Below are 18,867 nucleotides of genomic sequence, written 5' to 3' on the forward strand. Positions count from 1 at the left end.
CCCCAAGAGGCAGTTTTTGTAGTGTAGTGGTTATCACATTCATCTCATATGCGAAAGGTCCTCAGTTTGAAAGTAGGCAGAAACATACTTTTACTTTATGATTTTATTAGTATTCTGTTACTATGGGTCTTCCAGGTTCAATACTTTTCCGTCCCCACAGAGGCAGTTTCTGTAGTGTAGTGGTTATCACAATCGCATAACACGCGAAAGGTCCCCAGTTTGAAAGTGTGCAGAAACATACTTTTACTTTCAATACTTTTCCGTCCCCGCAGATGCAGTCTCTGTAGTGTAGTGGTTATCACGTTCGCCTAACACGCGAAAGGTCCCCAGTTTGAAGCTGGGCAGAAACTTTTTTTTTAGTTATGATTTTAGGATTTTTCTGTTACTATTAGCAGAAAAAATATTTTTGAAAGCCCATATGCAAATTGCACTTCCAAGTTTAATTCTTTTCCGTTCCCCAAGAGGCAGGTTTTGTAGTGTAGTGGTTATCACATTCATCTCATATGCGAAAGGTCCTCAGTTTGAAAGTAGGCAGAAACATACTTTTACTTCATGATTTTATGAGGATTCTGTTACTGTGGGTCTTCCAGGTTCAATACTTTTCCGACCTCGCAGAAGCAGTTTCTGTAGTGTAGTGGATATCACGTTCGCCTCACACGCGAAAGGTTCCCTGTTCGAAACTGGGCAGAAACATACTTTTACGTTATGATTTTAATTCTGTTACTATGGCTCTTCCAGGTGCAATACTTTTCCGTTTTTGCAGAGGCAGTTTCTGTAGTGTAGTGGTTATCACGTTCGCCTCACACGCGAAAGGTCCCCAGTTCGAAACTGGGCAGAAACATACTTTTACGTTATGATTTTAAGAGTATTCTTTTACTATGGGTCTTCCAGGTTCAATACTTCTCTGTCCCCGCAGAGGCAGTTTCTGTAGTGTAGTGGTTATCACGTTCGCCTCACACGCGAAAGGTCCCCAGTTTGAAAGTGGGCAGAAACATACTTTTACTATCAAAACTTTTCTGTCCCCGAAGAGACAGTTTTTGTAGTGTAGTGGTTATCACGTTCGCCTAACACGCGAAAGGTCCCCAGTTTGAAACTGGGCAGAAACTTTTTTTTTATTTATGATTTTAGGATTTTTCTGTTACTATTAGCAGAAAAAATATTTTTGAAAGCCCATATGCAAATTGCACTTCCAAGTTTAATTCTTTTCAGTTCTCCAAGAGGCAGTTTTTGTAGTGTAGTGGTTATCATATTCATCTCATATGCGAAAGGTCCTCAGTTTGAAAGTAGGCAGAAACATACTTTTACATTATGATTTTATTAGTATTCTGTTACTATGGCTCTTCCAGTTTCAATACTTTGCCACTCCACAAGAGGCTGTTTCTGTAGTGTAGTGGTTATCACGTTCATCTCATATGCGAAAGGTCCTCAGTTTGAAAGTGGGCAGAAACATACTTTTACTTTATGATTTTTTGAGGATTCTGTTACTATGGATCTTCCAGGTTCAATATTTTTCCGTCCCTGCAGAGGCAGTTTCTGTAGTGTAGTGGTTATCACGTTCGCCTCACACGCGAAAGGTCCCCAGTTCGAAACTGGGCAGAAACATACTTTTACGTTATGATTTTAAGAGTATTCTGTTACTATGGCTCTTCCAGTTTCAATACTTTTCTGTACCCACAGAGGCAGTTTCTGTAGTCTAGTGGTTATCACATTCGCCTCAGACACAAAAGGTCCCCAGTTTGAAAGTGGGCAGAAACATACTCTTACTTTATGATTTTATGAGGATACTGTTACTATGGGTCTTCCAGGTTGAATACTTTTCCATCTCAGCAGAGGCAGTTTCTGTAGTGTAGTGGTTATCACGTTCGTCTAACACGCGAAAGGTCCCCAGTTCGAAACTGGGCAGATACATTTTTTTTATTTATGATTTTAGGATTTTTCTGTTACTAGTAGCAGAAAAAATATTTTTGAAAGCCCATATGCAAATTGCACTTCCAAGTTTAATTCTTTTCCGTTCCCCAAGAGGCAGTTTTTGAAGTGTAGTGGTTATCACATTCATCTCATATGCGAAAGGTCCTCAGCTTGAAAGTAGGCAGAAACATACTTTTACTTTATGATTTTATGAGGATTCTGTTACTATGGGTCTTCCAGGTTCAATACTTTTCCGTCTTTGCAGAAGCAGTTTCTCTAGTGTAGTGGTTATCACGTTTGCCTCACACGCGAAAGGTCCCCAGTTCGAAACTGGGCAGAAACATACTTTTACGTTATGATTTTAAGAGTATTCTGTTACTATGGCTCTTCCAGGTTCAATACTTTTCCGTACCCACAGAGGCAGTTTCTGTAGTGTAGTGGTTATCACATTCGCCTAACACGCGAAAGGTCCCCAGTTTGAAAGTGGGCAAAAACATACTTTTACTTTATGATTTTATGAGTATTCTTTTACTATGGCTCTTCCAGGTTCAATTCTTTTCCGTACCCACAGAAACAGTTTCTGTAGTGTAGTGGTTATCACGTTCGCCTAACACGTGAAAGGTCCCCAGTTTGAAACTGGGCTGAAACTTTTTTTTTATTTATGATTTTAGGATTTTTCTGTTACTATTAGCAGAAAAAATATTTTTGAAAGCCCATATGCAAATTGCACTTCTAAGTTTAATTCTTTTCCGTTCCCCAAGAGGCAGTTTCTGTAGTGTAGTGGATATCACATTCGTCTCACACGCGAAAGGTCCCCAGTTCGAAACTGGGCAGAAACATACTTTTATGTTATGATTTTAAGAGTATTCTGTTACTATGGCTCTTCCAGGTGCAATACTTTTCTGTTCCTGCAGAGGCAGTTTCTGTAGTGTAGTGGTTATCACGTTCGCCTCACACGCGAAAGGTCCCCAGTTCGAAGAGGGCAGAAACATACTTTTACATTATGATTTTAAGAGTATTCTGTTACTATGGCTCTTCCAGGTTCAATACTTTTCCCTACCCACAGAGGTAGTTTCTGTAGTGTAGTGGTTATCACATTCGCCTCAGACCTGAAAGGTCCCCAGTTTGAAACTGGGCAGAAGCATTCTTTTACGTTATGATTTTAAGAGTATTCTGTTACTATTGCTCTTCCAGGTGCAATACTTTTCCATTCCTGCAGAGGCAGTTTCTGTAGTGTAGTTGTTATCACATTCGCCTCAGACGCGAAAGGTCCCCAGTTTGAAACTGGGCAGAAACATTCTTTTACGTTATGATTTTAAGAGTATTCTGTTACTATGGCTCTTCCAGGTTCAATACTTTTCCGTCACCACAGAGGCAGATTCTGTAGTGTAGTGGTTATCACAATCGCCTCACACGCGAAAGGTCCCCAGTTTGAAACTGGGCAGAAACTTTTTTTTTATTTATGATTTTAGGATTTTTCTGTTACTATTAGCAGAAAAAATATTTTTGAAAGCCCATATGCAAATTGCACTTCCGAGTTTAATTCTTTTCAGTTCTCCAAGAGGCAGTTTTTGTAGTGTAGTGGTTATCATATTCATCTCATAAGCGAAAGGTCCTCTGTTTGAAAGTAGGCAGAAACATACTTTTACTTTATGATTTTATTAGTATTCTGTTACTATGGCTCTTCCAGTTTCAATACTTTTCCGTTGGCACAGACGCAGTTTCTGTAGTGTAGTGGTTATCACATTCTCCTAACACGCAAAAAGATCCCAGTTTGAAACTGGGCTGAAAATTTATTTTTATTTAGGATTTTTCTGTTACTATTAGCAGAAAAAATATTTTTGAAAGCCCATATGCAAATTGCACTTCCTGGTTTAATTCTTTTCCATTCCCCAAGAGGCAGTTTCTGTAGTGTTGTGGTTATCACGTTCATCTCATATGCGAAAGATCCTCAGTTTCAAAGTGGGGCAGAAACATACTTTTACATTATGATTTTAAGTGTATTCTGTTACTATGGCTCTTCCAGGTTCAATACTTTGCCACTCCACAAGAGGCTGTTTCTGTAGTGTAGTGGTTATCACGTTCATCTCATATGCGAAAGGTCCTCAGTTTGAAAGTGGGCAGAAACATACTTTTACTGTATGATTTTTTGAGGATTCTGTTACTATGGATCTTCCAGGTTCAATATTTTTCCATCCCTGCAGAGGCAGTTTCTGTAGTGTAGTGGTTATCACGTTTGCCTCACACGCGAAAGGTCCCCAGTTCGAAACTGGGCAGAAACATACTTTTACATTATGATTTTAAGAGTATTCTGTTACTATGGCTCTTCCAGGTTCAATACTTTTCCATACCCACAGAGGCAGTTTCTATAGTGTAGTGGTTATCACATTCGCCAAACAAGCGAAAGGTCCCCAGTTTGAAAGTGGGCAGGAACATACTTTTACTTTATGTTTTTATGAGGATACTGTTACTATGGGTCTTCCAGGTTCGCAGAGGCAGTTTCTGTAGTGTAGTGGTTATCACGTTCGCCTCACACGCGAAAGTTCCCCAGTTTGAAACTGGGCAGAAACATACTTTTACGTTATGATTTTAAGAGTATTCTGTTACTATGGCTCTTCCAGGTTCAATACTTTTCCGTACCCACAGAGGCAGTTTCTGTAGTGTAGTGGTTATCACATTCATCTCATATGCGAAAGGTCCTCAGTTTGAAAGTAGGCAGAAACATACTTTTACTTTATGATTTTATTAGTATTCTGTTACTATGGCTCTTCCAGGTTCAATACTTTTCCGTCCCCACAGAGGCAGTTTCTGTAGTGTAGTGGTAATCACAATCGCCTATCACGCGAAAGGTCCCCAGTTTGAAAGTGGGCAGAAACATGCTTTTACTTTCAATACTTTTCCGTCCCCACAGAGGCAGTTTCTGTAGTGTAGTGGTTATCAAGTTCGCCTAACACGCTAAAGGTCCCCAGTTTGAAGCTGGGCAGAAACTTTTTTTTTATTTAGGATTTTAGGATTTTTCTGTTACTATTAGCAGAAAAAATATTTTTGAAAGCCCATATGCAAATTGCACTTCCGAGTTTAATTCTTTTCAGTTCTCCAAGAGGCAGTTTTTGTAGTGTAGTGGTTATCATATTCATCTCATAAGCGAAAGGTCCTCTGTTTGAAAGTAGGCAGAAACATACTTTTACTTTATGATTTTATTAGTATTCTGTTACTATGGCTCTTCCAGTTTCAATACTTTTCCGTTGGCACAGACGCAGTTTCTGTAGTGTAGTGGTTATCACATTCTCCTAACACGCAAAAAGATCCCAGTTTGAAACTGGGCTGAAAATTTATTTTTATTTAGGATTTTTCTGTTACTATTAGCAGAAAAAATATTTTTGAAAGCCCATATGCAAATTGCACTTCCAGGTTTAATTCTTTTCCATTCCCCAAGAGGCAGTTTCTGTAGTGTTGTGGTTATCACGTTCATCTCATATGCGAAAGATCCTCAGTTTGAAAATGGGGCAGAAACATACTTTTACATTATGATTTTAAGTGTATTCTGTTACTATGGCTCTTCCAGGTTCAATACTTTGCCACTCCACAAGAGGCTGTTTCTGTAGTGTAGTGGTTATCACGTTCATCTCATATGCGAAAGGTCCTCAGTTTGAAAGTGGGCAGAAACATACTTTTACTGTATGATTTTTTGAGGATTCTGTTACTATGGATCTTCCAGGTTCAATATTTTTCCATCCCTGCAGAGGCAGTTTCTGTAGTGTAGTGGTTATCACGTTCATCTCATATGCGAAAGGTCCTCAGTTTGAAAGTGGGCAGAAACATACTTTTACTTTATGATTTTTTGAGGATTCTGTTACTATGGGTCTTCCAGGTTCAATACTTTTCCGTACCCACAGAGGCAGTTTCTGTAGTGTAGTGGTTATCACATTCGCCTCAGAAGCGAAAGGTCCCCAGTTTGAAAGTGTGCAGAAACATACTTTTACTTTATGATTTTATGAGGATACTGTTACTATGGGTCTTCCAGGTTCAATACTTTTCCATCCCCGCAGATGCAGTTTCTGTAGTGTTGTGGTTATCACGTTCATCTCATATGCGAAAGATCCTCAGTTTGAAAGTGGGGCAGAAACATACTTTTACATTATGATTTTAAGTGTATTCTGTTACTATGGCTCTTCCAGGTTCAATACTTTGCCACTCCACAAGAGGCTTTTTCTGTAGTGTAGTGGTTATCACGTTCATCTCATATGCGAAAGGTCCTCAGTTTGAAAGTGGGCAGAAACATACTTTTACTGTATGATTTTTTGAGGATTCTGTTACTACGGATCTTCCAGGTTCAATATTTTTCCGTCCCTGCAGAGGCAGTTTCTGTAGTGTAGTGGTTATCATGTTTGCCTCACACGCGAAAGGTCCCCAGTTCGAAACTGGGTAGAAACATACTTTTACGTTATGATTTTAAGAATATTCTGTTACTATGGCTCTTCCAGGTTCAATACTTTTCCGTACCCACAGAGGCAGTTTCTGTAGTGTAGTGGTTATCACATTCGCCTCACACGCGAAAGGTCCCCAGTTTGAAAGTGGGCAGAAACATACTTTTACTTTATGATTTTAAGAGTATTCTGTTACTTTGGCTCTTCCAGGTTCAATACTGTTCCGTACTCACAGAGGCAGTTTCTGTAGTGTAGTGGTTATCACATTCGCCTCAGACGCGAAAGGTCCCCAGTTTGAAAGTGGGCAGAAACATACTTTTACTTTATGATTTTATGAGGATACTGTTACTATGGGTCTTCCAGGTTCAATACTTTTCCTTCCCCGCAAAGGCAGTTTCTGTAGTGTAGTGGTTATCACGTTCGACTAACATGCGAAAGGTCCCCAATTCGAAACTGTGCAGAAACATTTTTTTTATTTATGATTTTAGAATTTTTCTGTTACTGGTAGCAGAAAAAATATTTTTGAAAGCCCATACGCAAATTGCACTTCCAGGCTTAATTCTTTTCCATTCCCCAAGAGGCAGTTTCTGTAGTGTAGTGGTTATCACGTTCATCTCATATGTGAAAGATCCTCAGTTTGAAAGAGGGGCAGAAACATACTTTTACATTATGATTTTAAGAGTATTCTGTTACTATGGCTCTTCCAGGTTCAATACTTTGCCACTCCAAAGGCTGTTTCTGTAGTGTAGTGGTTATCACGTTCATCTCATATGCGAAAGGTCCTCAGTTTGAAAGAAGGCAGAAACATACTTTTACATTATGATTTTATTAGTATTCTGTTACTATGGATCTTCCAGGTTCAATACTTTTCCATTGGCACAGACACAGTTTCTGTAGTGTAGTGGTTATCACGTTCGCCTAACACGCAAAAAGTTCCCAGTTTGAAACTGGGCAGAAAATTTGTTTTTATTTAGGATTTTTCTGTTACTATTAGCAGAAAAAATATTTTTGAAAGCCCATATGCAAATTGCACTACCAGGTTTAATTCTTTTCCATTCCCCAAGAGGCAGTTTCTGTAGTGTAGTGGTTATCACGTTCATCTCATATGTGAAAGATCCTCAGTTTGAAAGTGGGGCAGAAACATACTTTTACATTATGATTTTAAGAGTATTCTGTTACTATGTCTCTTCCAGGTTCAATACTTTGCCACTCCACAAGAGGCTGTTTCTGTAGTGTAGTGGTTATCACGTTCATCTCATATGCGAAAGGTCCTCAGTTTGAAAGTGGGCAGAAACATACTTTTACTTTATGATTTTTTGAGGATTCTGTTACTATGGATCTTCCAGGTTCAATATTTTTCCGTCCCTGCAGAGGCAGTTTCTGTAGTGTAGTGGTTATCACGTTCGCCTCACACGCGAAAGGTCCCCAGTTCGAAACTGGGCAGAAACATACTTTTACGTTATGATTTTAAGAGTATTCTGTTACTATGGCTCTTCCAGTTTCAATACTTTTCTGTACCCACAGAGGCAGTTTCTGTAGTGTAGTGGTTATCACATTCGCCTCAGACACAAAAGGTCCCCAGTTTGAAAGTGGGCAGAAACATACTCTTACTTTATGATTTTATGAGGATACTGTTACTATGGGTCTTCCAGGTTGAATACTTTTCCATCTCAGCAGAGGCAGTTTCTGTAGTGTAGTGGTTATCACGTTCGTCTAACACGCGAAAGGTCCCCAGTTCGAAACTGGGCAGATACATTTTTTTTATTTATGATTTTAGGATTTTTCTGTTACTAGTAGCAGAAAAAATATTTTTGAAAGCCCATATGCAAATTGCACTTCCAAGTTTAATTCTTTTCCGTTCCCCAAGAGGCAGTTTTTGAAGTGTAGTGGTTATCACATTCATCTCATATGCGAAAGGTCCTCAGCTTGAAAGTAGGCAGAAACATACTTTTACTTTATGATTTTATGAGGATTCTGTTACTATGGGTCTTCCAGGTTCAATACTTTTCCGTCTTTGCAGAAGCAGTTTCTCTAGTGTAGTGGTTATCACGTTTGCCTCACACGCGAAAGGTCCCCAGTTCGAAACTGGGCAGAAACATACTTTTACGTTATGATTTTAAGAGTATTCTGTTACTATGGCTCTTCCAGGTTCAATACTTTTCCGTACCCACAGAGGCAGTTTCTGTAGTGTAGTGGTTATCACATTCGCCTAACACGCGAAAGGTCCCCAGTTTGAAAGTGGGCAAAAACATACTTTTACTTTATGATTTTATGAGTATTCTTTTACTATGGCTCTTCCAGGTTCAATTCTTTTCCGTACCCACAGAAACAGTTTCTGTAGTGTAGTGGTTATCACGTTCGCCTAACACGTGAAAGGTCCCCAGTTTGAAACTGGGCTGAAACTTTTTTTTTATTTATGATTTTAGGATTTTTCTGTTACTATTAGCAGAAAAAATATTTTTGAAACCCATATGCAAATTGCACTTCTAAGTTTAATTCTTTTCCGTTCCCCAAGAGGCAGTTTCTGTAGTGTAGTGGATATCACATTCGTCTCACACGCGAAAGGTCCCCAGTTCGAAACTGGGCAGAAACATACTTTTATGTTATGATTTTAAGAGTATTCTGTTACTATGGCTCTTCCAGGTGCAATACTTTTCTGTTCCTGCAGAGGCAGTTTCTGTAGTGTAGTGGTTATCACGTTCGCCTCACACGCGAAAGGTCCCCAGTTCGAAGAGGGCAGAAACATACTTTTACATTATGATTTTAAGAGTATTCTGTTACTATGGCTCTTCCAGGTTCAATACTTTTCCCTACCCACAGAGGCAGTTTCTGTAGTGTAGTGGTTATCACATTCGCCTCAGACGTGGAAGGTCCCCAGTTTGAAACTGGGCAGAAGCATTCTTTTACGTTATGATTTTAAGAGTATTCTGTTACTATGGCTCTTCCAGGTTCAATACTTTTCCGTCCCCACAGAGGCAATTTCTGTAGTGTAGTGGTTATCACAATCGCCTAACACGCGAAAGGTCCCCAGTTCGAAACTGGGCAGAAACATACTTTTATGTTATGATTTTAAGAGTATTCTGTTACTATTGCTCTTCCAGGTGCAATACTTTTCCATTCCTGCAGAGGCAGTTTCTGTAGTGTAGTTGTTATCACATTCGCCTCAGACGCGAAAGGTCCCCAGTTTGAAACTGGGCAGAAACATTCTTTTACGTTATGATTTTAAGAGTATTCTGTTACTATGGCTCTTCCAGGTTCAATACTTTTCCGTCACCACAGAGGCAGATTCTGTAGTGTAGTGGTTATCACAATCGCCTCACACGCGAAAGGTCCCCAGTTTGAAACTGAGCAGAAACTTTTTTTTTATTTATGATTTTAGGATTTTTCTGTTACTATTAGCAGAAAAAATATTTTTGAAAGCCCATATGCAAATTGCACTTCCGAGTTTAATTCTTTTCAGTTCTCCAAGAGGCAGTTTTTGTAGTGTAGTGGTTATCATATTCATCTCATAAGCGAAAGGTCCTCTGTTTGAAAGTAGGCAGAAACATACTTTTACTTTATGATTTTATTAGTATTCTGTTACTATGGCTCTTCCAGTTTCAATACTTTTCCGTTGGCACAGACGCAGTTTCTGTAGTGTAGTGGTTATCACATTCTCCTAACACGCAAAAAGATCCCAGTTTGAAACTGGGCTGAAAATTTATTTTTATTTAGGATTTTTCTGTTACTATTAGCAGAAAAAATATTTTTGAAAGCCCATATGCAAATTGCACTTCCTGGTTTAATTCTTTTCCATTCCCCAAGAGGCAGTTTCTGTAGTGTTGTGGTTATCACGTTCATCTCATATGCGAAAGATCCTCAGTTTCAAAGTGGGGCAGAAACATACTTTTACATTATGATTTTAAGTGTATTCTGTTACTATGGCTCTTCCAGGTTCAATACTTTGCCACTCCACAAGAGGCTGTTTCTGTAGTGTAGTGGTTATCACGTTCATCTCATATGCGAAAGGTCCTCAGTTTGAAAGTGGGCAGAAACATACTTTTACTGTATGATTTTTTGAGGATTCTGTTACTATGGATCTTCCAGGTTCAATATTTTTCCATCCCTGCAGAGGCAGTTTCTGTAGTGTAGTGGTTATCACGTTTGCCTCACACGCGAAAGGTCCCCAGTTCGAAACTGGGCAGAAACATACTTTTACATTATGATTTTAAGAGTATTCTGTTACTATGGCTCTTCCAGGTTCAATACTTTTCCATACCCACAGAGGCAGTTTCTATAGTGTAGTGGTTATCACATTCGCCAAACAAGCGAAAGGTCCCCAGTTTGAAAGTGGGCAGGAACATACTTTTACTTTATGTTTTTATGAGGATACTGTTACTATGGGTCTTCCAGGTTCGCAGAGGCAGTTTCTGTAGTGTAGTGGTTATCACGTTCGCCTCACACGCGAAAGTTCCCCAGTTTGAAACTGGGCAGAAACATACTTTTACGTTATGATTTTAAGAGTATTCTGTTACTATGGCTCTTCCAGGTTCAATACTTTTCCGTACCCACAGAGGCAGTTTCTGTAGTGTAGTGGTTATCACATTCATCTCATATGCGAAAGGTCCTCAGTTTGAAAGTAGGCAGAAACATACTTTTACTTTATGATTTTATTAGTATTCTGTTACTATGGCTCTTCCAGGTTCAATACTTTTCCGTCCCCACAGAGGCAGTTTCTGTAGTGTAGTGGTAATCACAATCGCCTATCACGCGAAAGGTCCCCAGTTTGAAAGTGGGCAGAAACATGCTTTTACTTTCAATACTTTTCCGTCCCCACAGAGGCAGTTTCTGTAGTGTAGTGGTTATCAAGTTCGCCTAACACGCTAAAGGTCCCCAGTTTGAAGCTGGGCAGAAACTTTTTTTTTATTTATGATTTTAGGATTTTTCTGTTACTATTAGCAGAAAAAATATTTTTGAAAGCCCATATGCAAATTGCACTTCCGAGTTTAATTCTTTTCAGTTCTCCAAGAGGCAGTTTTTGTAGTGTAGTGGTTATCATATTCATCTCATAAGCGAAAGGTCCTCTGTTTGAAAGTAGGCAGAAACATACTTTTACTTTATGATTTTATTAGTATTCTGTTACTATGGCTCTTCCAGTTTCAATACTTTTCCGTTGGCACAGACGCAGTTTCTGTAGTGTAGTGGTTATCACATTCTCCTAACACGCAAAAAGATCCCAGTTTGAAACTGGGCTGAAAATTTATTTTTATTTAGGATTTTTCTGTTACTATTAGCAGAAAAAATATTTTTGAAAGCCCATTTGCAAATTGCACTTCCAGGTTTAATTCTTTTCCATTCCCCAAGAGGCAGTTTCTGTAGTGTTGTGGTTATCACGTTCATCTCATATGCGAAAGATCCTCAGTTTGAAAATGGGGCAGAAACATACTTTTACATTATGATTTTAAGTGTATTCTGTTACTATGGCTCTTCCAGGTTCAATACTTTGCCACTCCACAAGAGGCTGTTTCTGTAGTGTAGTGGTTATCACGTTCATCTCATATGCGAAAGGTCCTCAGTTTGAAAGTGGGCAGAAACATACTTTTACTGTATGATTTTTTGAGGATTCTGTTACTATGGATCTTCCAGGTTCAATATTTTTCCATCCCTGCAGAGGCAGTTTCTGTAGTGTAGTGGTTATCACGTTCATCTCATATGCGAAAGGTCCTCAGTTTGAAAGTGGGCAGAAACATACTTTTACTTTATGATTTTTTGAGGATTCTGTTACTATGGGTCTTCCAGGTTCAATACTTTTCCGTACCCACAGAGGCAGTTTCTGTAGTGTAGTGGTTATCACATTCGCCTCAGAAGCGAAAGGTCCCCAGTTTGAAAGTGTGCAGAAACATACTTTTACTTTATGATTTTATGAGGATACTGTTACTATGGGTCTTCCAGGTTCAATACTTTTCCATCCCCGCAGATGCAGTTTCTGTAGTGTAGTGGTTATCACGTTCGCCTCACAAGCGAAAGGTCCCCAGTTCGAAACTGGGCAGAAACATTCTTTTACGTTATGATTTTAAGAGTATTCTGTTACTATGGCTCTTCCAGGTGCAATACTTTTCCGTCCCCACAGAGGCAGTTTCTGTAGTGTAGTGGTTATCACATTCGCCTAACACGCGAAAGGTCCCCAGTTTGAAAGTGGGCAAAAACATACTTTTACTTTATGATTTTATGAGGATTCTTTTACTATGGGTCTTCCAGGTTCAATACTTTTCTGTCCCCGCAGAGGCAGTTTCTGTAGTGGTTATCACGTTCGCCTCACACGCGAAAGGTCCCCAGTTTGAAAGTGGGCAGAAAAATACTTTTACTTTCAATACTTTTCCGTCACCGCAGAGACAGTTTCTGTAGTGTAGTGGTTATCATGTTTGCCTAACACGCGGAAGGTCCCCAGTTTGAAACTGGGCTGAAACTTTTTTTTTATTTATGATTTTAGGATTTTTCTGTTACTATTAGCAGAAAAAATATTTTTGAAAGCCCATATGCAAATTGCCCTTCCGAGTTTAATTCTTTTCAGTTCTCCAAGAGGCAGTTTCTGTAGTGTAGTGGTTATCACGTTCGCCTCACACGCAAAAGGTCCCCAGTTCGAAACTGGGCAGAAACATACTTTTACGTTATGATTTTTAGAGTATTCTGTTACTATGGCTCTTCCAGGTTCAATACTTTTCCGTACCCACAGAGGCAGTTTCTGTAGCGTAGTGGTTATCACATTCGCCTCAGACGCGAAAGGTCCCCAGTTTGAAAGTGGGCAGAAACATACTTTTACTTTATGATTTTATGAGGATACTGTTACTATGGGTCTTCCAGGTTCAATACTTTTCCATCCCCGCAGAGGCAGTTTCTGTAGTGTAGTGGTTATCACGTTCGCCTCACACGCGAAAGGTCCCCAGTTCGAAACTGGGCAGAAACAATCTTTTACGTTATGATTTTAAGAGTATTCTGTTACTATGGCTCTTCCAGGTGCAATTCTTTTCCATCCCCGCAGAGGCAGTTTCTGTAGTGTAGTGGTTATCACGTTCGCCTCACACGCGAAAGGTCCCCAGTTCGAAACTGGGCAGAAACAATCTTTTACGTTATGATTTTAAGAGTATTCTGTTTAATTCTTTTCCATTCCCCAAGAGGCAGTTTCTGTAGTGTAGTGGTTATCACGTTCATCTCATATGCGAAAGATCCTCAGTTTGAAAGTGGGGCAGAAACATACTTTTACATTTTGATTTTAAGAGTATTCTGTTACTATGGCTCTTCCAGGTTCAATACTTTGCCACTCCACAAGAGGCTGTTTCTGTAGTGTAGTGGTTATCACGTTCGCCTCACACGCGAAAGGTCCCCAGTTCGAAACTGGGAAGAAACATACTTTTATGTTATGATTTTAAGAGTATTCTGTTACTATGGCTCTTCCAGGTGCAATACTTTTCCATTCTCACAGAGGCAGTTTCTGTAGTGTAGTGGTTATCACGTTTGCCTCACACGCAAAAGGTCTCCAGTTCGAAACTGGGCAGAAACATACTTTTACGTTATGATTTTAAGAGTATTCTGTTACTATGGCTCTTCCAGGTTCAATACTTTCCGTCCCCACAGAGGCAGTTTCTGTAGTGTAGTGGTTATCACATTAGCCTAACACACAAAAAGTCCCAAGTTTGAAAGTGGGCAAAAACGTACTTTTACTTTATGATTTTATGAGGATTCTGTTACTATGGGTCTTCCAGGTTCAATACTTTTCCATCTCCAAAGATGCAGTTTCTGTAGTGTAGTGGTTATCACATTCGCCTAACACGCGAAAGGTCCCCAGTTCGAAACTGGGCAGAAACATACTTTTATGTTATGATTTTAAGATTTTTCTGTTACTAGTAGCAGAAAAAATATTTTTGAAAGCCCATATGCAAATTGCACTTCCAAGTTTAACTCTTTTCCGTTCCCCAAGAGGTAGTTTTTGTAGTGTAGTGGTTATCACATTCATCTCATATGCGAAAGGTCCTCAGTTTGAAAGTAGGCAGAAACATACTTTTACTTTATGATTTTATTAGTATTCTGTTACTATGGCTCTTCCAGGTTCAATACTTTTCCGTCCCCACATAGGCAGTTTCTGTAGTGTAGTGGTTATCACAATCGCCTAACACGCGAAAGGTCCCCAGTTTGAAAGTGGGCAGAAACATACTTTTACTTTCAATACTTTTCTGTCCCCGCAGAGGCAGTCTCTGTAGTGTAGTGGTTATCACGTTCGCCTTACACGCGAAAGGTCCCCAGTTTGAAGCTGGGCAGAAACTTTTTATTTATTTATGATTTTAGGATTTTTTTGTTACTATTAGCAGAAAAAATATATTTGAAAGCCCATATGCAAATTGCACTTCCGAGTTTAAATCTTTTCAGTTCTCCAAGAGGCAGTTTTTGTAGTGTAGTGGTTATCATATTCATCTCATATGCGAAAGGTCCTCAGTTTGAAAGTAGACAGAAACATACTTTTACATTATGATTTTATTAGTATTCTGTTACTATGGCTCTTCCAGGTTCAATACTTTTCCGTTGGCACAGACGCAGTTTCTGTAGTGTAGTGGTTATCACGTTCATCTCATATGTGAAAGATCCTCAGTTTGAAAGAGGGGCAGAAACATACTTTTACATTATGATTTTAAGAGTATTCTGTTACTATGGCTCTTCCAGGTTCAATACTTTGCCACTCCAAAGGCTGTTTCTGTAGTGTAGTGGTTATCACGTTCATCTCATATGCGAAAGGTCCTCAGTTTGAAAGAAGGCAGAAACATACTTTTACATTATGATTTTATTAGTATTCTGTTACTATGGATCTTCCAGGTTCAATACTTTTCCATTGGCACAGACACAGTTTCTGTAGTGTAGTGGTTATCACGTTCGCCTAACACGCAAAAAGTTCCCAGTTTGAAACTGGGCAGAAAATTTGTTTTTATTTAGGATTTTTCTGTTACTATTAGCAGAAAAAATATTTTTGAAAGCCCATATGCAAATTGCACTACCAGGTTTAATTCTTTTCCATTCCCCAAGAGGCAGTTTCTGTAGTGTAGTGGTTATCACGTTCATCTCATATGTGAAAGATCCTCAGTTTGAAAGTGGGGCAGAAACATACTTTTACATTATGATTTTAAGAGTATTCTGTTACTATGTCTCTTCCAGGTTCAATACTTTGCCACTCCACAAGAGGCTGTTTCTGTAGTGTAGTGGTTATCACGTTCATCTCATATGCGAAAGGTCCTCAGTTTGAAAGTGGGCAGAAACATACTTTCACTTTATGATTTTTTGAGGATTCTGTTACTATGGATCTTCCAGGTTCAATATTTTTCCGTCCCTGCAGAGGCTGTTTCTGTAGTGTAGTGGTTATCACGTTCGCCTCACACGCGAAAGGTCCCCAGTTCGAAACTGGGCAGAAACATACTTTTACGTTATGATTTTAAGAGTATTCTGTTACTATGGCTCTTCCAGTTTCAATACTTTTCTGTACCCACAGAGGCAGTTTCTGTAGTGTAGTGGTTATCACATTCGCCTCAGACACAAAAGGTCCCCAGTTTGAAAGTGGGCAGAAACATACTCTTACTTTATGATTTTATGAGGATACTGTTACTATGGGTCTTCCAGGTTGAATACTTTTCCATCTCAGCAGAGGCAGTTTCTGTAGTGTAGTGGTTATCACGTTCGTCTAACACGCGAAAGGTCCCCAGTTCGAAACTGGGCAGATACATTTTTTTTATTTAGGATTTTAGGATTTTTCTGTTACTAGTAGCAGAAAAAATATTTTTGAAAGCCCATATGCAAATTGCACTTCCAAGTTTAATTCTTTTCCGTTCCCCAAGAGGCAGTTTTTGAAGTGTAGTGGTTATCACATTCATCTCATATGCGAAAGGTCCTCAGCTTGAAAGTAGGCAGAAACATACTGTTACTTTATGATTTTATGAGGATTCTGTTACTATGGGTCTTCCAGGTTCAATACTTTTCCATCTTTGAAGAAGCAGTTTCTCTAGTGTAGTGGTTATCACGTTTGCCTCACACGCGAAAGGTCCCCAGTTCGAAACTGGGCAGAAACATACTTTTACGTTATGATTTTAAGAGTATTCTGTTACTATGGCTCTTCCAGGTTCAATACTTTTCCGTACCCACAGAGGCAGTTTCTGTAGTGTAGTGGTTATCACATTCGCCTAACACGCGAAAGGTCCCCAGTTTGAAAGTGGGCAAAAACATACTTTTACTTTATGATTTTATGAGTATTCTTTTACTATGGCTCTTCCAGGTTCAATACTTTTCCGTACCCACAGAAACAGTTTCTGTAGTGTAGTGGTTATCACGTTCGCCTAACACGTGAAAGCTCCCCAGTTTGAAACTGGGCTGAAACTTTTTTTTTATTTATGATTTTAGGATTTTTCTGTTACTATTAGCAGAAAAAATATTTTTGAAAGCCCATATGCAAATTGCACTTCTAAGTTTAATTCTTTTCCGTTCCCCAAGAGGCAGTTTCTGTAGTGTAGTGGATATCACATTCGTCTCACACGCGAAAGGTCCCCAGTTCGAAACTGGGCAGAAACATACTTTTATGTTATGATTTTAAGAGTATTCTGTTACTATGGCTCTTCCAGGTGCAATACTTTTCTGTTCCTGCAGAGGCAGTTTCTGTAGTGTAGTGGTTATCACGTTCGCCTCACACGCGAAAGGTCCCCAGTTCGAAGAGGGCAGAAACATACTTTTACATTATGATTTTAAGAGTATTCTGTTACCATGGCTCTTCCAGGTTCAATACTTTTCCCTACCCACAGAGGCAGTTTCTGTAGTGTAGTGGTTATCACATTCGCCTCAGACGTGAAAGGTCCCCAGTTTGAAACTGGGCAGAAGCATTCTTTTACGTTATGATTTTAAGAGTATTCTGTTACTATGGCTCTTCCAGGTTCAATACTTTTCCGTCCCCACAGAGGCAATTTCTGTAGTGTAGTGGTTATCACAATCGCCTAACACGCGAAAGGTCCCCAGTTCGAAACTGGGCAGAAACATACTTTTATGTTATGATTTTAAGAGTATTCTGTTACTATTGCTCTTCCAGGTGCAATACTTTTCCATTCCTGCAGAGGCAGTTTCTGTAGTGTAGTTGTTATCACATTCGCCTCAGACGCGAAAGGTCCCCAGTTTGAAACTGGGCAGAAACATTCTTTTACGTTATGATTTTAAGAGTATTCTGTTACTATGGCTCTTCCAGGTTCAATACTTTTCCGTCCCCACAGAGGCAGATTCTGTAGTGTAGTGGTTATCACAATCGCCTAACACGCGAAAGGTCCCCAGTTTGAAAGTGGGCAGAAACATACTTTTACTTTCAATACTTTTCCATCCCCGCAGAGGCAGTTTCTGTAGTGTAGTGTTTATCACGTTCGCCTCACACGCGAAAGGTCCCCAGTTTGAAACTGGGCAGAAACTTTTTTTTTATTTATGATTTTAGGATTTTTCTGTTACTATTAGCAGAAAAAATATTTTTGAAAGCCCATATGCAAATTGCACTTCCGAGTTTAATTCTTTTCAGTTCTCCAAGAGGCAGTTTTTGTAGTGTAGTGGTTATCACGTTCATCTCATATGCGAAAGGTCCTCAGTTTGAAAGAAGGCAGAAACATACTTTTACATTATGATTTTATTAGTATTCTGTTACTATGGATCTTCCAGGTTCAATACTTTTCCATTGGCACAGACACAGTTTCTGTAGTGTAGTGGTTATCACGTTCGCCTAACACGCAAAAAGTTCCCAGTTTGAAACTGGGCAGAAAATTTGTTTTTATTTAGGATTTTTCTGTTACTATTAGCAGAAAAAATATTTTTGAAAGCCCATATGCAAATTGCACTACCAGGTTTAATTCTTTTCCATTCCCCAAGAGGCAGTTTCTGTAGTGTAGTGGTTATCACGTTCATCTCATATGTGAAAGATCCTCAGTTTGAAAGTGGGGCAGAAACATACTTTTACATTATGATTTTAAGAGTATTCTGTTACTATGTCTCTTCCAGGTTCAATACTTTGCCACTCCACAAGAGGCTGTTTCTGTAGTGTAGTGGTTATCACGTTCCTCTCATATGCGAAAGGTCCTCAGTTTGAAAGTGGGCAGAAACATACTTTTACTTTATGATTTTTTGAGGATTCTGTTACTATGGATCTTCCAGGTTCAATATTTTTCCGCCCCTGCAGAGGCAGTTTCTGTAGTGTAGTGGTTATCACGTTCGCCTCACACGCGAAAGGTCCCCAGTTCGAAACTGGGCAGAAACATACTCTTACTTTATGATTTTATGAGGATACTGTTACTATGGGTCTTCCAGGTTGAATACTTTTCCATCTCAGCAGAGGCAGTTTCTGTAGTGTAGTGGTTATCACGTTCGTCTAACACGCGAAAGGTCCCCAGTTCGAAACTGGGCAGATACATTTTTTTTATTTATGATTTTAGGATTTTTCTGTTACTAGTAGCAGAAAAAATATTTTTGAAAGCCCATATGCAAATTGCACTTCCAAGTTTAA

At 39.3% G+C, this 18,867-nt stretch overlaps 29 non-coding genes across 29 annotated transcripts; all 29 read left to right on the forward strand.

Moving 5' to 3' along the window:
• The first annotated feature begins 277 nt into the window (after positions 1-277).
• TRNAV-AAC (transfer RNA valine (anticodon AAC)) lies at positions 278-350 on the forward strand. The gene has a single exon. It is a non-coding gene; the product is annotated as a tRNA-Val (tRNA).
• A 418-nt stretch (positions 351-768) lies between these two features.
• TRNAV-CAC (transfer RNA valine (anticodon CAC)) lies at positions 769-841 on the forward strand. The gene has a single exon. It is a non-coding gene; the product is annotated as a tRNA-Val (tRNA).
• A 192-nt stretch (positions 842-1,033) lies between these two features.
• On the forward strand, positions 1,034-1,106 carry TRNAV-AAC (transfer RNA valine (anticodon AAC)). The gene has a single exon. It is a non-coding gene; the product is annotated as a tRNA-Val (tRNA).
• A 423-nt stretch (positions 1,107-1,529) lies between these two features.
• TRNAV-CAC (transfer RNA valine (anticodon CAC)) lies at positions 1,530-1,602 on the forward strand. Its single transcript has one exon. It is a non-coding gene; the product is annotated as a tRNA-Val (tRNA).
• Positions 1,603-1,835: 233 nt separating this feature from the next.
• Positions 1,836-1,908, forward strand: TRNAV-AAC (transfer RNA valine (anticodon AAC)). The gene has a single exon. It is a non-coding gene; the product is annotated as a tRNA-Val (tRNA).
• A 576-nt stretch (positions 1,909-2,484) lies between these two features.
• TRNAV-AAC (transfer RNA valine (anticodon AAC)) lies at positions 2,485-2,557 on the forward strand. Its single transcript has one exon. It is a non-coding gene; the product is annotated as a tRNA-Val (tRNA).
• Positions 2,558-2,674: 117 nt separating this feature from the next.
• On the forward strand, positions 2,675-2,747 carry TRNAV-CAC (transfer RNA valine (anticodon CAC)). Its single transcript has one exon. It is a non-coding gene; the product is annotated as a tRNA-Val (tRNA).
• A 1,370-nt stretch (positions 2,748-4,117) lies between these two features.
• Positions 4,118-4,190, forward strand: TRNAV-CAC (transfer RNA valine (anticodon CAC)). Its single transcript has one exon. It is a non-coding gene; the product is annotated as a tRNA-Val (tRNA).
• A 216-nt stretch (positions 4,191-4,406) lies between these two features.
• Positions 4,407-4,479, forward strand: TRNAV-CAC (transfer RNA valine (anticodon CAC)). The gene has a single exon. It is a non-coding gene; the product is annotated as a tRNA-Val (tRNA).
• Positions 4,480-6,269: 1,790 nt separating this feature from the next.
• On the forward strand, positions 6,270-6,342 carry TRNAV-CAC (transfer RNA valine (anticodon CAC)). The gene has a single exon. It is a non-coding gene; the product is annotated as a tRNA-Val (tRNA).
• A 1,369-nt stretch (positions 6,343-7,711) lies between these two features.
• TRNAV-CAC (transfer RNA valine (anticodon CAC)) lies at positions 7,712-7,784 on the forward strand. The gene has a single exon. It is a non-coding gene; the product is annotated as a tRNA-Val (tRNA).
• A 233-nt stretch (positions 7,785-8,017) lies between these two features.
• TRNAV-AAC (transfer RNA valine (anticodon AAC)) lies at positions 8,018-8,090 on the forward strand. The gene has a single exon. It is a non-coding gene; the product is annotated as a tRNA-Val (tRNA).
• A 576-nt stretch (positions 8,091-8,666) lies between these two features.
• On the forward strand, positions 8,667-8,739 carry TRNAV-AAC (transfer RNA valine (anticodon AAC)). Its single transcript has one exon. It is a non-coding gene; the product is annotated as a tRNA-Val (tRNA).
• Positions 8,740-8,855: 116 nt separating this feature from the next.
• Positions 8,856-8,928, forward strand: TRNAV-CAC (transfer RNA valine (anticodon CAC)). Its single transcript has one exon. It is a non-coding gene; the product is annotated as a tRNA-Val (tRNA).
• A 1,523-nt stretch (positions 8,929-10,451) lies between these two features.
• On the forward strand, positions 10,452-10,524 carry TRNAV-CAC (transfer RNA valine (anticodon CAC)). The gene has a single exon. It is a non-coding gene; the product is annotated as a tRNA-Val (tRNA).
• Positions 10,525-10,740: 216 nt separating this feature from the next.
• TRNAV-CAC (transfer RNA valine (anticodon CAC)) lies at positions 10,741-10,813 on the forward strand. Its single transcript has one exon. It is a non-coding gene; the product is annotated as a tRNA-Val (tRNA).
• Positions 10,814-12,296: 1,483 nt separating this feature from the next.
• On the forward strand, positions 12,297-12,369 carry TRNAV-CAC (transfer RNA valine (anticodon CAC)). The gene has a single exon. It is a non-coding gene; the product is annotated as a tRNA-Val (tRNA).
• A 530-nt stretch (positions 12,370-12,899) lies between these two features.
• On the forward strand, positions 12,900-12,972 carry TRNAV-CAC (transfer RNA valine (anticodon CAC)). Its single transcript has one exon. It is a non-coding gene; the product is annotated as a tRNA-Val (tRNA).
• A 233-nt stretch (positions 12,973-13,205) lies between these two features.
• Positions 13,206-13,278, forward strand: TRNAV-CAC (transfer RNA valine (anticodon CAC)). The gene has a single exon. It is a non-coding gene; the product is annotated as a tRNA-Val (tRNA).
• Positions 13,279-13,358: 80 nt separating this feature from the next.
• On the forward strand, positions 13,359-13,431 carry TRNAV-CAC (transfer RNA valine (anticodon CAC)). Its single transcript has one exon. It is a non-coding gene; the product is annotated as a tRNA-Val (tRNA).
• Positions 13,432-13,646: 215 nt separating this feature from the next.
• Positions 13,647-13,719, forward strand: TRNAV-CAC (transfer RNA valine (anticodon CAC)). The gene has a single exon. It is a non-coding gene; the product is annotated as a tRNA-Val (tRNA).
• An 80-nt stretch (positions 13,720-13,799) lies between these two features.
• TRNAV-CAC (transfer RNA valine (anticodon CAC)) lies at positions 13,800-13,872 on the forward strand. The gene has a single exon. It is a non-coding gene; the product is annotated as a tRNA-Val (tRNA).
• Positions 13,873-14,104: 232 nt separating this feature from the next.
• On the forward strand, positions 14,105-14,177 carry TRNAV-AAC (transfer RNA valine (anticodon AAC)). The gene has a single exon. It is a non-coding gene; the product is annotated as a tRNA-Val (tRNA).
• Positions 14,178-14,559: 382 nt separating this feature from the next.
• Positions 14,560-14,632, forward strand: TRNAV-UAC (transfer RNA valine (anticodon UAC)). Its single transcript has one exon. It is a non-coding gene; the product is annotated as a tRNA-Val (tRNA).
• A 1,063-nt stretch (positions 14,633-15,695) lies between these two features.
• Positions 15,696-15,768, forward strand: TRNAV-CAC (transfer RNA valine (anticodon CAC)). The gene has a single exon. It is a non-coding gene; the product is annotated as a tRNA-Val (tRNA).
• Positions 15,769-16,001: 233 nt separating this feature from the next.
• Positions 16,002-16,074, forward strand: TRNAV-AAC (transfer RNA valine (anticodon AAC)). The gene has a single exon. It is a non-coding gene; the product is annotated as a tRNA-Val (tRNA).
• A 766-nt stretch (positions 16,075-16,840) lies between these two features.
• On the forward strand, positions 16,841-16,913 carry TRNAV-CAC (transfer RNA valine (anticodon CAC)). The gene has a single exon. It is a non-coding gene; the product is annotated as a tRNA-Val (tRNA).
• A 1,635-nt stretch (positions 16,914-18,548) lies between these two features.
• On the forward strand, positions 18,549-18,621 carry TRNAV-CAC (transfer RNA valine (anticodon CAC)). Its single transcript has one exon. It is a non-coding gene; the product is annotated as a tRNA-Val (tRNA).
• Positions 18,622-18,701: 80 nt separating this feature from the next.
• Positions 18,702-18,774, forward strand: TRNAV-AAC (transfer RNA valine (anticodon AAC)). The gene has a single exon. It is a non-coding gene; the product is annotated as a tRNA-Val (tRNA).
• The last annotated feature ends 93 nt before the right edge of the window (positions 18,775-18,867 follow it).

Source organism: Taudactylus pleione, unplaced genomic scaffold, assembly GCF_031769625.1.
Source record: "Taudactylus pleione unplaced genomic scaffold, aTauple2 ptg000050l, whole genome shotgun sequence".
NCBI classification, from domain to species: Eukaryota; Metazoa; Chordata; class Amphibia; order Anura; family Myobatrachidae; genus Taudactylus; species Taudactylus pleione.